This window comes from Chaetodon trifascialis, chromosome 11 (genome assembly GCF_039877785.1).
Source record: "Chaetodon trifascialis isolate fChaTrf1 chromosome 11, fChaTrf1.hap1, whole genome shotgun sequence".
NCBI classification, from domain to species: Eukaryota; Metazoa; Chordata; class Actinopteri; order Chaetodontiformes; family Chaetodontidae; genus Chaetodon; species Chaetodon trifascialis.
In genome coordinates this window covers 6450432-6466124 of record NC_092066.1, presented here as the reverse complement: position 1 = coordinate 6466124, position 15693 = coordinate 6450432, and the positions used below count along the sequence as shown (strand labels likewise).

General features: G+C 42.6%; 1 protein-coding gene across 18 annotated transcripts in view; it reads left to right on the top strand.

Moving 5' to 3' along the window:
• The window catches only part of epb41l3b (erythrocyte membrane protein band 4.1-like 3b), a 55387-nt gene that overhangs the window by 3562 nt on the left and 36132 nt on the right, over positions 1–15693 (top strand). For 15 of the 18 annotated variants that reach the window (XM_070974744.1, XM_070974740.1, XM_070974749.1 and 12 more), the window contains exon 1: positions 7324–7513. The exons of 2 other annotated variants lie outside the window; for them this stretch is intronic. The gene's annotated coding sequence lies outside the window, so the exon portion shown is untranslated. Of the gene's footprint in view, positions 1–7323; positions 7514–7866; positions 7911–15693 lie in introns of those variants that run through there. One more of the 18 variants, XM_070974733.1, reaches the window with a different exon arrangement.

Below are 15693 nucleotides of genomic sequence, written 5' to 3'. Positions count from 1 at the left end.
AAACATGCTTTTTTGATCTCTGAAGCCAGTTGTTCAGATAATATTACCTTCATTTTAAATGTAAAGATATTCACCTTTTTTCCTCTCACAACTCAAACCTGTTTTTTTGTTTGTTTTAATCTAAATCACATTATTTTTAGGGATTCACCATTATGCATGAACTCAAGGCAAACCCAATATTTCAAATGAAATACACCTGCAACTAACAACTGTTTTCTCACTGATTTCTGTGGTTGTTTTCTCAGTTTATCAATTAATCGAGGACAAAGGTGGAAAATGCTCATCCCAATTTCCCCAAAACCAAAATAGTGTCTTCAAATGTGTTGTTTTAATCCAAGCCACCATCCAAAACGATAAACAAAAACATCAAATAGTCACATTTGAGAAGGTGGAAACAGTGACATTTTGACATTTTTTGCTTGGAAAATCACCTATCAAAATATTTGATCACTTTTATCTCGATTGATTAAAGGCTCAGTCGTAATACATTTTTTAAAACAATATTTCCACATGAAACCTCACATGATACATTAAACCCAGCGACACCACCTTTGCATCTGAATGGCTGGAACTGATTTCTCTACATAAATGCAGAGAATTAAAGCTGAAGGTGTCAGTTAGCCTGTTCGGATAGCTGATTAATAATTTCAGGCATTTCTCAAACAAACAGTCCAGCGTAGACTGAATATCTTTCAGTTTCAGACAGTTCTGCTGGTCGAACAAAATGAGCAATCCGAAGACGTCGCCTCGGGCCCTGAGAAATTGTGATGTGCATTCTCTCGCCGACATTTCCTCGACGAAGCGATTCATTGAAAACATTATCAGCAGATTTTATTTTTACCACAACATCAAGAGCATCAGCCTCAAGTGTAAAATGCAAATCAGCACAGATCTCTTGCCGTCAGGTGTACAGTCATCCGCAGTCAGTGAACGCCACACGTGAGTGCGTCGCTGCTTACGATCACCAAAGCCTTCAAGCCTGGAGGAGATAAAACGTATGACTCAATCTTGTTGAGTGGAGAGATAAGCTTGTTGGGAGTCCTGTTATCTCCCAGTGTTGCCTGATCACTGGGGCTGTCTTTGCCTTATAAAGCTACGGCTCCTGGGATGGCACCTTGACAGTCACAGGGTATTTATAGTGGAGAGTGGGGGAGAGCGTCAGACCGGCTCTTTGAAGACCTCCTCAAATGTGCTTTTGTTTAATGCCAAAAACTGGAAGCAGTTTCTCTGTGAACGGCTTCCTTTTGTTGTCACCTTTCCCCTACATTTCTATATTTTTTAATTAACTAAGCACAGAAAGCGTTCACATGCATGACAGCCTTGTCAATACATTTTTTTCAACATAACTCAGCAGATATTTTAGAGCTGAAAAATGTTAGAACGTTATTTTGTCTCGTTTGGTCGTGTTGTAATTATTATTTTGCAGTAGTTCTGTTTCCTGTGTCTCACTTCAGGGGCTGCATCAGGTCGCATTAGTTCCCACTCGCAGTGTTATTTAGAAGATGCAGCTGCAGTAGGTTAGCATTAACAACAGACAACTGACACAGAGAACGGGACCGATGGCCGGCCAGCCGTTGGAAAATGCTGGAATATGTTGGAAATTCAAATCAGAGCGTCTTCGTGTCTGGAACACTACTACACACTACCAAAAGAAAGTGGCCATATTCAGTGCAGACCACCTCTGAATGTGGTCTGAACAGTTGGATCTCAGTGCATCCTCCATGCATCTCGGCTGCTGTCACACCTGCACTCGGAGCCGCTGGTTGATGCAGGTGCAGGTGATAGCATGCTGATTTTACTCGAAGCACCGCAGTTCCTAAGTACAGCCTCACACAGCTGCCAGCATGGCTGAAGACTCCAGAGTTTTAACTGACAGTAGAGACTGAAATGGTATATTTTTAGGTTTTATGTTACGAAATCAAATTAAAACTGGAGATGAAAATTCCCTTTAACAAAATCAAGAGACATAAAAACCCTGATTGAACAAATTGTGTCCTTTTGGTTTAGAAGGAAAGAGAAACTGATGGTTATTCTGAGCTGAAATACTGATTTCCATCGAAAGCTCTAAAGGAGAAGAGTGATTCTGAACACTGCTGCAGATTTTTTTTTTTTTTCACAACCACACGCCTCACATGTGCTGCCCCTCCCTTTCTCTAAAAATGCCTCGTCTGCAATCACTCGGCAGATGCAATCATTGGCCTCTGGCTTTCCAAAGGTTACAGATACATTTACGATTTCTCAAGATAAGATGTGCTTCCTACATGCAAAAAAACAAGACGTGAGCGCTCCTCGCCATCTCGGCCATAATCCCTTTGCACGTTAATCTGCGGTATTTAGCCTTGGCTGTACATGAAAGGGAGACGAAGTTGAAGAAATCGAGGAGGAGGAGGTGTGCTGTGATGAGGGTGTGTTCAAGATAGGGGGTTGATGTGGGAGCTTTGGCCCAGTTCGGAGTGTCAGAATCAGAGCGTGATTTGTCATGTATGCTTGCTGACCTGCAGCCCTTTGGGAGTGAAGGAGTTTACAGCTGAGTAGAGCCGGACAGCAGGAGATGGTGGCTTTAGTCGGCGAGGGGGTGAAGAAGAAAGCAGAACTGGAGCCAGTTCCCTTTGAGTTCATCCAGTTCAAAGTGAAAATTTAAGCAGAAGTCAACATGATAGCCATAAAGTGTTTAGAAATATCAGCCCAAGAGCTCCAATTACACTTAAAAGCATCATCCAGTGTAGCCCAGTAAAGCCACTGGTGTTTCTCTGTGTGAAAACCTGAAGACCAAACAGAAATGTTGTTCTGTGTTTGGGCAGAGATGCTTTTAAGCCCAGCAATTATTTTCCCCCAGACCCCGGGGATGGCAGGGAACGCTGGCCTGGACTTGTTGTTTTTAATTGGATCACATGGCTGATTTGCCATGTATTGTAAGGGCCATGCCTCAATATAATTATGTATTGATGAAGTGCCAGCTTGCTTGTTGTGACCGCAGCACTGGAAATTGGATTGCTGTAATGAGGTTCATAAGGTTACTGATTCTAGAGGGTGAGTTTATACACATTTATGCACCATCATACTGCAGATTAAAATGTGTTTTCCCCCTAAACTTGGCCTTGCAGAGTGATCAGAACAATCTGAAATTATTTATTTTTACATTCTTACGTTTAATTAAACTTAAATTACTAACTGCCAAAATTGCTGCGTAAGCATGTCCCCCAATTAGGCTAATACTGGTTAAAATTGCCAGGAAAATCCTGGACTTGATTCAAGGCTAATGCAGTTCAAGGTTAGGCTTCGGAGCAGATGAGCCGCACAGGAACTAAGTGTCTGTGCGCAGCAGAAAAAAGTGAGGAGTTAAGCAGCCACATAAGCTTGGTAGAGTCCAGAGATCACATGTTGTCTGTCTTGTGTGGTATTAATCATTCTGCTGACCAAGGGCTGCTCTGGAGCCCCTGAGGAGTCATAGATTTGCACTCACACTTATCTGCGACTCACTATACATACAGAGAGCGAGGAGTCACAGACAGTAGAAGCTCAGAGTGGCAGATATCTGTACAGAGGTGCGTTTTTCTGTCATCTGCTACTGTTCCTGAAAGCGTTATTTATCTTTAAGGCCTTTCCACTGAGCCCAAACTTCCCATCGATCATGTGTCAATCATCTTCTTGCGTTCACTTAAAAGAAAAACGGAGATTCTTACTCGAAGCATGTGACGGCAAAGTCGAGAGCCTTTTTCGCCTGCATCAGACAGGAAATGACAAAACTGGTGAGCAGCTATTCACTTTCGCTGATGAAGGCCTGAGCGTGCTGCCTGTTTTCTATTACGCGAGGATCAAAAGACATGAAAATAGAAATGAAGTATGCTTTAATGGTTCTCTTCTCACAGAGGCTAAGTGGTTTTCTGTCCGTGTGTTTTTCCAATCTAAGTGATGACTTTTCTTGGAATTTGTTGTGTTTTTTTTTTGGAAGACCTTGCTTCATAAAACCGGTCATTTTATTAACATTAAATTGTTCGGCTTCGGGAAAGCTTCGCTCGTACTGCTGATGCCACTGAAAATCAACACTTTGAAGCCTCCTCTATTAGCTCATTGTTTTTGTGCTCCAGACTGACAAAACTAAAACAATACCATTGAATATAAAAGAGTGAGCAGCAGATTCCCGGCACAAGAGGCCAAACAAGCCGACCGCATGCCAGCAAAACGGACTGGAGCTGAAGTAAACAAGTGACACTCAATATTAGACTTAAAGGTGGGCAAAGAAGGGATCCTGGACCAGGCATGAAAAACTCAACCTAAACGCTGTTAGTGGCAGACAAACTGGACCAACCCATCATCGATTTTCTCAGCTATAGCTACTTGTGATTCACCTGCTTTGACGGTCACACTGTCTGCTGTAAAAATGGCCAATTATTTGCTCAGAGTTCGCTTTTAAATCCTTCGAAGCAGCTTTAAAGCAAAAAGCGACCTCAGTTCTATTGTGGTTGAGTCCATTAACTTCTAATTCTGCTGCTCTGGGGATTTAGTTCATATCACCAAAGGGGGACAAATGTTGGAGTGAGTGCACTCAACTCTGCTGGGCTGGTTTGAAGCTTTCGGACAGAACAAGCTGCCTTTTGTCGTCTGTTTTCTTTCCTTTCGTCGGCACCGCTGTACATTACCGCATTGGCTCCTCATTAGCTAGACTTGGATACAGTGGGTTTGTTTTGAAACATGCTTTCGAGTTGAAATTGTCCTCACTTTGTATCTGCAGAAGTCACAAAAATGCGTCTGACTAACCAAATGATCATAAATTACAGCTGCAGTGTTAAACTGTGCCAGCTCATTAATATTTCCTTTGCAGACAAACTAGTATCTAAGATTGTTTACTGCATCACGGGAGCACAGTCACCACCCACCGGCCAGACGGGCCACGATGAGCAATGTCTCAGACGAACAGTCGGGTCATGACAATGCTGTGCCAGACTCCACCTGCTCTAAATGTGGATAACTATTGTCTGGCTGTGCACAGAGTAGACGTCCTACTGCTTATTGTGCAGAATATATTCACAGAGAGACACGTTATGGTGATGCACATATCCGTTTATTTTGGGACTCTTATGCAAGGTTTATCATTTACAACAATGTCCGTGCTTTAAAAACAAGAAATGAAGCGAGGAAGTGAAACTTTTGGAGAATCACGGAGTGTGAAATTAGCATGAAATGGTCACAACAATCCACCACTTTTACCATAACGATCATCTGACCTGCGAGGCTGCCTCTAGTCATTTTAGCACCTGAATAAAAAGCCATTTTTAGACGCTGCCGTGAGTTATTACAGCGTCACTGTGAGAAAACTATCCTTCTTCCAGCCCTCCTCAGCTATTATTTCTCCTCCCTGCATCGAGGGTTGCAGGAATATTCTGTTACATCTTTTGTTAAACCACTGCAGCTGTAAACCTCACCCTCCTCGCTGGTGGCTGCTGGTGAAGTTGGTCTTTCAGGAATCCACGCTGAAGCCAAATCACCTCAGATTGTAATGTGAATTATATGTCTTCAATGCAAAACATTCATCAGTGTTGTCACTGAGCTTGTTTTACGAGCTGCGCTGCAATTAGCAAGAAGCTGAATGAGCAGCCAGCTGTCTGGCCGCTGTACAGAAGAGTTGCACTGTGTGTGTCATTACATTTACCCTCCATTATCTGCAAAGCACGCCTGCTATGTGTCTGCTGCTATTTAGGGAATTCACGTACGGCTGCAGCAGAAGATTCTCTCAAGCCGCTCTGTGCAGGACTGTGTGTTTATATTCGCAGAGTGTACAGTAAGTGTTGGCATGTGGTATACTACTTTAGCATGAATGCAATTAGATGGAATAAAAGTCAAACGGGTGACGGAGTCGGGTCAAGTTCCCACTGGGAGGCAAAACCCACAAATCCCCAGTAGGAACAGCCCAGACACTAATTAAAAACTTGCTTTTATGTCTGTGTTTGTGCACGCACACCCACATGTGTGTAGCGATAGTAGAGGAGGGCAGCAGATGTGAGTGTGTGTGTGTGTATTCACATGGTCACTATTGGCTTGTTTTAATATGTCTTGGATTGTGTTTTTCTGCTGCTCCAGACTCAGTGCAAACAGTCTGTGAATCTGTGAGCAAGTCTCAAGTGTTTTGTGCTGTATTCAGTTCAATAATGGAAGATATTCAGTTTCCTTACTTGAGTAAAAACACCAATATCATAATGTGAAAATACTATTCTTACCAGCCAGTGAGCATTGTGCAGCAGGATGGCTCCTGTCAGTGTTACATTATATTTCTGGATTATTGTTGCTGATACCTGAACACATAAACAGCATCTTTACATTGTGATTGACCTTATTTTGACTGCTTTTTACTCTGTTAGGTAGACTAATATATTATATTTTAGTAGCTCATTTAAGCCTTTGTATGTTAATCTTTGTGTGTTTTTATTATTATTATTCGTTTGTTGTAGACAGTGTTGGTGTTAATGTGTGATTATTTCAATTACACTTCTTTGTAGTGGTGTTTGAAGTGTTGGATTGTAAATGCAGCATTCTGGATCCGCTCTACATGGCTTTGTGGTGGTGTTGCTGCAGCCAACAGTTATTTTCACTATGATATGCAGTTTAAGTTTAGAAAAGTTAGTATTTCTACTTGGAAAAACAACTTAAACATTTCAACGATTATTAAAACAGTTTTGTTTGTTTGTTTTTTGTTAATCAACTAATGATTAACTGACTCGTTCCAGCTGTTCTGGTGTCTTCTTGTAAGCATGAGAAGAATTCATTCTCATGGAGTAGCAGAAAGTCAAACTACTCAAGTAAAAGTACATCAGAACTGTATTGTACAGAGTAAATGTACCTTGTTAGATTCCACCGCTGATTCACTTTCATTTAATGACATTTCTTGTGAGCATGGGTCACTTGCACTGCCTCTTCCCAGCAAAGCAAACCTCGTGTCAGTTATTGCTTTACCCTGTTAGTATGTGTGTACTATATATTCCTTATATTATGGGGACATAAATCTGATTATACGGTCACATTGTGGGGATGCACTTTCCTTATAGATGCTAAATGTAGACCCCAATAATGTAAATCAATGAAGGGGGTCTTGGTAAAGGTTAGCTTAAGAGTTAGGGTTAAGCAAGTAATGGTTTTGGTTATGGTTAGGGTGAGTCTCCAGGAAATGAATGCAAGTCTATGTAGTGTCCCCATAAATTATGTACACACGACTGTGTGTGCGTGTGTTTGCGCGCGGGCGTGCGTGTGTGTGTGTGTGTGTGTGTGTGTGTGTGTGTGTGTGTGTGTGTGTGTGTGTGTGTGTGTGTGTGTGTGTGTGTGTGTGTGTGTGTGTGTGTGCGCGCTGCTGAAATAATGCCCCGGCTGTCCTGATATCCCACAATTCTGCTCTCAGCTGCACAGCGGAGTGTGATAGGCTGGCGGAGAGGGGGAACTGCAGCAGAGTAGCACCGCTGTCAGGAAACTGAAGCCCGCTACGAATGCAACTCGTTTTCCCCGCTGAACGAGGACCGTTTACCTGGTAATGAACCTCTCTTTTGCTGCTTTTCTCCTCTGATTCACACTCGGGCTGACTTATAGGAGATTCCCGGTTCGTACAATTCTTCGTGTTATTTCCTCTCTTGCCATATTCAGTCCGTCTGACCCCAAACAGCCCCGGCCGATGACAGATGATTAACATTAAAATCCGCTCCTGCTGGATTCACTCGGGCGGAAAAGTCGAGCGGACGTGGCTAACCGTGTCAGAAACATCGGTCCTAACCTCTTTATCCCGCTGTTACGTGTTAGCCTCTCGGCGCGGAGCGTTGTAGCGACATGTTGTGTGTTTTTTGCTGAATGGGCAGTCCGCAGCGGCCGTTATTTTGTGGCCGTAAAGTCAGCGAGCGGACGGGATGTTTGGACGGAACAAACCGCTTCAGGTACGGTCGGCTAACGTGCTCCGGTGTCGAGGCAGGAAAGTGGAAAATGGGTGAAAGCAAGACGATAGAGATGCTTTTTTCCAGGCTGTAACCCGCCGTGTTTTACACCAAAGAAGGACGGCGCTGAGTCACTGGCACACACAGTAACATTTGAGGACAGTTAACGGATTAAAACTGCCATATTACCGGGGGTTAAGACGACATACTTGGGTGTTTTTGATCTGCAGTGCGGTAGGCGTGGTTAGGGGCAGGGTGACACGGTCCGGATCCTCTTTTAGCATCCTCACATCCTTGAAGGCTCGGAATGCAATGGCCGGAGTCTGACTTGACAATTTAATTAAGATGCACAGTAAGCTGTTGTTGCAGTAGCATGGAAAGGCAGCAGCATCCCAGGCCTCGTTTCATAGTTAATTCATGGAGAGTCCAGCTCTGATCCTAAATCTACTTTGACCTGTTAACAGTGTGCTGGGATATTGAGATCTTTCTGTCCCACGTTTGCAGAGAAACTGCTGACATTGTTTAATATTCATGATGAAGAGCCAGATCTGACTGCAGAACCCCACTTCTGCACGAATAGGGTTGCTTTACTGGGATAAATCACCAAATCAGCTTTATTTTTAGATCCCAGAATCACAAATTTGTCTCAAGAAGCTTTAAGGTTTTCACAACATATGACACCATCTATCCTTCGTCTCGCTGTCCTTTCCCCTTGACAAGGCACCACAGTGACACAATGGGGACATGCAAAGGTAAACAGCAACAGCTATCTTTGTCAAAGGTCAGCAAGGATGATTCGATTTCATGGTATTTCCTTGTAGCTGAAATTGCTCTTTGGACGGTCCAAGAGGCTCCAGCAGAAAACAATAGATTTTTCGGTTTTGCTTTTTGGTGTTTCGTATCCTTGTAAACGGAGTATTTTTGGCTTGTGGACTAACTTCTTTATTTAATCTATAAATTGCATTAAGTATTGTACCATGTGCTCAAGCTGTGACTGCTTTTTGTATGTCTGTAAAGGCCACAAAGAATACAATATAGAGGTGAAAAGTTTAAGATGATTCATTTATTAGTCCATCAACAGAACAGTTTGTTTAAGGTATTTTGATATAGAATTAAGTAAAAATGGTTAAAAGTATCCCAGTTCCTGCTTCTTAAATGTGAACATTTACTAGTTTTCTTTGTCTTCTCTGTTATAAAACTCAATATATTTGCATTTTGGACAGTTTAAATTTGGGAAATCGTGCTAATTAGTTGCCGCCTTATTTCTGTAGTATTTATCCCTGTGGCTGGGCTGGAGTATTTCCCAATGAGCACACGCTGTCCAAAACAGTAGTGTAATGTAGACTTCTCCCAGCTGATGTCAACAACCCAGTGGCTCCATTTTAACATGACGCTCTCCTGCGGACATTATTGGAAGTCAACTCATAGCTGATTTACTGATTACCTATAGCTAATCTCATAGAATGCCTAATCCCTATTGGCCTGTCTCAGCCGCTGTATAAGAAGTTATTAACTCTTCATCATGCTACTGAGGTTTAGTTCTAATCTTTTACATTAACTGGGGATTTTCCCTTTGTCAAACTGAGCTGTGCAACTGGATTGAGGTCTACTAACTGCAGAGTAAATGTAACTCCTGAGTTGTTTCCCTGTCAGACAGCAGTGGTGATGTTTCTGTCCGGCTTTCAAGGATACCAAACCGGGACGCCATCAAAGACAACACCAATTGTGTCTCTTTAGTCCTCAGTCAGGTGTAGACAACAGTAAGTTAACTGGTCTGTCTGTTGTGTCCTTGAACGTCTTACTGCTAGAGACAGTAATGCCAAGAATGTAAACGCAGCAAGCTGACAGGATTTATGGCCTCCTCAGCAAAAAATGCTCTCAGTTTGGAGTCACCTTCATGTTACGAGTCTGTCTTCTCCAAGTTCTGCCGTTGAGGTGTCGAGTGTCTCTATGAGAGGTCAACCAAAAGATTTCTGAAAATCGACGAACGAAGCTTCTGAAACAGCTGCTAAATTAATGTTCTTTTCATTTCAGAAAAAACTCCATTATTTTAGCAATGAATGACATGAATGACTCATGTTACTTTGTACAGACATTATTTTGTCCACCCCGGTCATATTGATCAGTTCAGCAGCACCACAGCCTGCAGAATGACCATGAAGTTGAATCAGCACCTCTCTAAAACAGTGTGGACCAAAACTGAACATCAGCAGGGTTTATTGCAAGACTGTGATACAGGCTGCATCACCTTAGCTGGTGTACCTAATAAACTGGCAACTATATGTAAGTGCAAAGTACTCCTTTATCCCAACACTTCTAAAAAGTGCTCTGAAAGCACAAGTCTTCAGGTGTTTTGCTGAGTCACTCGTCATGTTTTTGTCGTTTTATGGCTCAGTAGGAACTTTCGCTGTGTTGTTTAATGGATTGGTTGTTGGCTCTCTAAATGAAATCGTCAGAACGGTCTCTGTGTGTTGTGTTTGTGCTGCACCGGAGCTGGAGAATGTTCTGGCTTAACCCACTGAGGTAGAAAACAGATCAGGGTTGTTTAAATTTCATGAATTGTTGACGGCAGGGCTGAACTGTGCGAAGCTTTGAGATGTTATTGAGGAACATTTTGTACATGTCTTGCGCTCAGGTCATCCTCTTAAGATTTCTGTCATTAGCTTGTAGCTTGTTAGCTCAGTCAGGCACTTATTGTTTACACTGGAGCGTCAGATCAACAGCTGGTTCCTCGTGTTGTTTGTTACACCAGTTTAGGTGGACTCATGATCAGATAAAAGTGTCAGTGTCATGCTGTTACCACCTCTTCTGCTGCCAAGTCACATCTTAGCTCTGCTCATTCCAGTCTTTCACTTTATACTCAGATACACACATTCACCTGTAACTAGCTGTTTATAAGCATGCATATGAGTAGTATATTGCCTCTCTGTCCTGGGTGATCATATTCTCCAGCTAGTTGGACATCGCTAAGAGTTTTCACTCAATAACCTCCTAATTACTGCTTATTGATAGCAGGGAAGGAAGTTATTGTGCATTAATTCTGATCTTAAAAACATAATCCTAACACCCAGAATAAGACCTTATTAAGTGCTTTATAATGACTGAGAAGGAGCAAGTATTCTGCTAATGCGTGCTAATAAGCAACTGGTCAATGGTGACTGTGTGCACCTCATCATAAAGTGTTACTTTCTGGCTTTATTGTTTGTTTATTTATTGAGCTCTTGGGGGGGGGGGGGGGGGGGGGACACGTCAGGAGGACACGTCAAGCAAAAGTCTTAAAGGTTTACATAAGTCTCTTACCCCAGCTAATGAGTGCTGTATTTTCTTGCTTAATCAAGTGATCATTTGGCCCATAAATGTCATAAAACATGTCCATCGCACTTTCCTAAAGTCCAAAGTGACATCTTCAAATGTCTTCTTCAATCAGCTGTCCAAAATCCAAAGAGATTAAATCTTCTCAAGTGTAAGACAAGGAAGAGCAGCAAGCGTTCATATTGGAGAAGATGGAACCTTGAAAAATGACTTAAAGGATTATTTGATCATCAAAGCTGTTGTTGATTAATCAACTGAACTATTAATCATTGCAGCTCTGCAAAACATCTTTTTTTTTCATCTAAAAAAAGAAGTAATACAGACTTCTGTTAGTGTGGTGTGCCTTCTCACCAGTGGATGCCATTAACTGTGGCACTCTGTGCATGCAGAGCTGAATCTAATGTTGCATCTATTATAAGTCACAGAGGTTAAAGTATTCACTGAATCCCTCAAATCTAATGGAAATGCTAAACGAATATTGAGAGTGGACATGCTTTGCCTCCAATAGAAGGTCACATTTATGACAAAACGTATCAATAATTTTGTTTGTTTGATCTGTAACCCCTCAGCAGAGGTGTCTCATTTGAGTGGCCGGACCAGCTACGTGGGATCATGTTACAGTAGCTGGGTTTGTGTGTGACAGCTGTCAGCCCCGCAGCCAAGTACAGGGGTCGCATCATATACAGCCGGCCTGCTCGGGATGGGCCCTGACGTGTCAAAAAACGCAGACCATTTCCATCCATGTAGCCTCCATAAGCCCCCAGGGGGGTTATGGGTGTGGGGGCAGGGGTTGCAGGGATGGGCCCAGCTGTGGTGTACTCCGGCTAATGGCACTCAGCACAGATGGCAGTCCCTCATCCTCCACTGAGTGAGTGTGTGACTATGTGTGCGCACAGGCCACTTTCCAACAGTGTATATTACAATCACAAATGGACCTTAAAATGGGAGTCTGCATGCAGGGGCCGGCAGCACAGCCTTTAGTGTCAGTGATCAATTATGTAATGTAGATGCATCCTGATAAACCTCTGCTTAGCTTCTAGCGTGGACATGAATATCCTCTGCAGCGGGTGGCCTCATCAGTCGCATTTGATATCTGATTAAATTGGTTTGTTTGATGGCAGACGGCAGGTTTGATTAACTGTGGGCTGGTTTGATTTATGCTGGAAAGAAGAAATATCCATGCAGTATTAATGATGTGATTGTTCTTCTGAGAAAAGTTTGTTTGTTTGTGGAGACATGTAGATCGATGGTTTCGGTTTTGTCCTCTATAGAAGACAGATCACTGAGGAAATCTGTTTTTTATCTGCAAGGAAAAACCGTATGCTTTCCATCCGGTGAGAGCTGAGTGAAAAGCTGTTTTTAATGTACTAATTTTTTAGATAAATTTGATGACTTCTTTGACAGTGCTCATGGTTGTTTTGCATTTTCAGTAGCTGAAGTTTGAGTTTCTTTTCTCTGTTTAGTCTTTAGTCTTTTCAGCATGCACGGCTTCCTGTTAGGGCTCCATTTTGTACCTGGCTAAATACTGGAATTCATTACGCTCTTACGCTCTGTCGGTCAGTCCACAAAAGCTTAGCCAATCTTTTCCCTGCAGTTTTCACTCAAGGAGGTTAACATTTGGCTCAAGTCTGTGTGTGTGTTTGAAGGTGTGTGTTTGTGTTCATGCTAATTGGCTAAAACAGGGTGTGGAAATGGCAAAGAGCAATGGAAAAATGAGAAGCCACTGCATGTAGCGTGGTCTCATTTTCCGGCTGTAGGTTCAGGTTGTGTACATCATTTAGGCTGCCTGTAAGAACTGTAGTGTGTCTGCCTTCTCAGCCAGCAAAAGGTGATCAGACATCATTGAGTTGTTTTTATTTTTTAGTCTTCAGTTACCTGCAAATATTTTAAATGTAGACCTCATACGGGTTTGGACGGATTTTGTATTTGATAAAAGGATTCAGTAAAATGCTTTTGAACCTCATCCGTGCTTCATGTGAGCCTGAGGACTGTCCTGGTAAAACCTTACAAACACCAGCTGTTCTGACAGCAAATGTAGAAGCTTTCATGACCTGAGAGGTTGACTCTGTCTTGTGCAAAGATGAATAAGCAATACAGCAGCAAAGCACGTGTTGCAGATGATTAGATTTAAAAGACTGTCTGAACATGAGTCGTATACTCAATATGATTAGGCTATATTGGTGCAGTCCTTTATACTAGCAGTAATCCAGGGCACTAAATGAGTTGTGAATACAGCTTTCTGAATGCATAATGTATGTGCCAGTCCATGGTGAGGGCCACACACAAGGCCACTGTGTAGGCTGTTGTGTGGCCCTGTGAAGAGTGCCTGTCACCAGTGACTGAACGTATTCTTCCTCCATTTCTATGGTGCAAAGATGTTCCTTTCCTCCCCTCCTACCATAGTTCCTGTTTCATAGCAGGGTTAAGGGAAGCAAAGGTTAGCTGTGCAGCCATCATCTGTCAGCTGATTACTGGGCCGCTCCTCAACACATCACACAACAAAGCGGCAGGGAGGTTTTGACAGGATTCTGGCTGCGTTTGCCTCGGTGGTCTTTTTGGGGTTCGTCATCCTCCCGTCGACCACATGCCCTTTGAAGGACTTTGGCCGTCAGCTGAAATTATTGAAGTTGGAACATTAGAAAGAGTTCGATCAGCATGTTGCATTCAGTGACCCTTGATACTCCTGACTTCTATGAAGGCAGAAAGGCAGAAACAACAGACTCAAGCGTTTACTTGATTTACTGCTGTTTTGAGTGAACATCATTCTGATCCATTTAAACACCAACAACTCTGTTCTGAAGTGATTTTTGTAACTTGGCAAAGCTTGATTTGGCTTTATATTGTAATCCTATTTTAAGTAATTCCATTGGGATTTAAACCCACAGCTCATTAGCAAAGATGAATTACCCTTTGGCGTTACTTAAGAACTGCATCATTCTGCATTATAGTAAGCAGTAATACCGAATGATATCGAATCAAGACATTGTTTTCGTTTAAGGAGTCTACGCGCTGAGAATTACAGCTGTGAGGCTTTATCAGAGGTAATAAACATTGATTTCAGTTCAGTGTTTTGAAGTAATTCGTCTGTCAAAGAGTGGAAAATGAACAAAACAACATGGAGGCATGATGTGGGCATGGACGCCAGCTGTTAATAATCCAGCTGTGTGCCTGCCAGTCCTGTTCACAGCAGGACATGTGGAGTTTGGTGTATGGGCCAAATTCAGTCCTCGAAAAAGCCTTCATGGATTGAAGTTTTCTAACTGAGGCGGGTTTATTGTTAGAAATTGTAAGATATCTTGACCCCCCCCCCCAAAAAAGTAAACTCTTGCTTGTGGCGTTTCAAAATAATCAGTAGTTTTATTTTTGTTTTGTAGCGCTTTCACAGGGCTTGGCTTGCCATTGTAGTTGCTGCAGTTTTTCATTCATCATGTCAAAAGTTTTGGGGATCGCCTCAGCCCACAGTGTTGCTTTTGTCGATCCAGAGGCTGCCGACCCCGACCACGGCTGGAAGTCAGAGATCCTCCCACCCCAGAGTAAACACGGCCCTATAAATAGAGCTCCGGGAGAAGCAGGCCAACAGCAGAATGACAGGCATCCGTATGACAAACCCCACACTCGCTGCAGCGAGGCCCAGTGTTGCCGTCCCGCCCGCACACACGCCCTCCAAACCCCTCATCCCAATGTCAAAGCCTGTGGGTCCGCTTAGCGCAGGGGCCCCCAGTGCGATCCGTCCTATCTGTCATCTCTGTTTTGCAGAGCTGACCATTAGATGTTTCCTCTCATTACCCAGTTTCAGCCCCTTGGGACCCCTTCTGTCGCTGGTATGCTGCTATTCACAGAGGGAGAAGGTCACGCTTTGAAAGACGTGTGCTGGTGCACTTCAGATACTTGGGATGGTTGTGTGTAAATATTCTGCAGAAAAACTTGGGGGGGGGGGCATGAAAGAAAATGCTTGTTATTTTTCATGAATGATTAAACTTTTTTCATCTTAATTGTTTTCTAAAAATATTTGTAACAACTATTCATTCATTTTTTTAAACACAAATGCTGAATATTGTTTGGTTGCAGCTTCTTCACTGTGAGGACTTTCTGCTTTTCTCTGATTTTGTCTCAGTAAACTGAACATATTTGGATTTTGGACTGTTGGTCAGACAAAGGAAGACATCCATAGATGTCACTTTGGACTTTAGGAAACAGTAATGGACATTTTTCATTACTCTGTATTTATTTTAGAGACTAAATGGTTTATCAGTTAATTGCAACATGAAATTTAAAGTCATAAATATCTTTTGTACGTTCCCAGAGTCAATTCAATCAAAGTAAATAGTCATCTGAATTCCTCCAGATATGACGATGCTTTGACCAGAGAACGAGAGTCGAGCTGCAACAGTTAGTGAAGCACTCGATCAGTCAATCGTCAGAAAATGGATCTGCAACTATATAACTGAAGCTGTTTTTTGGTAATTTTTCTCAC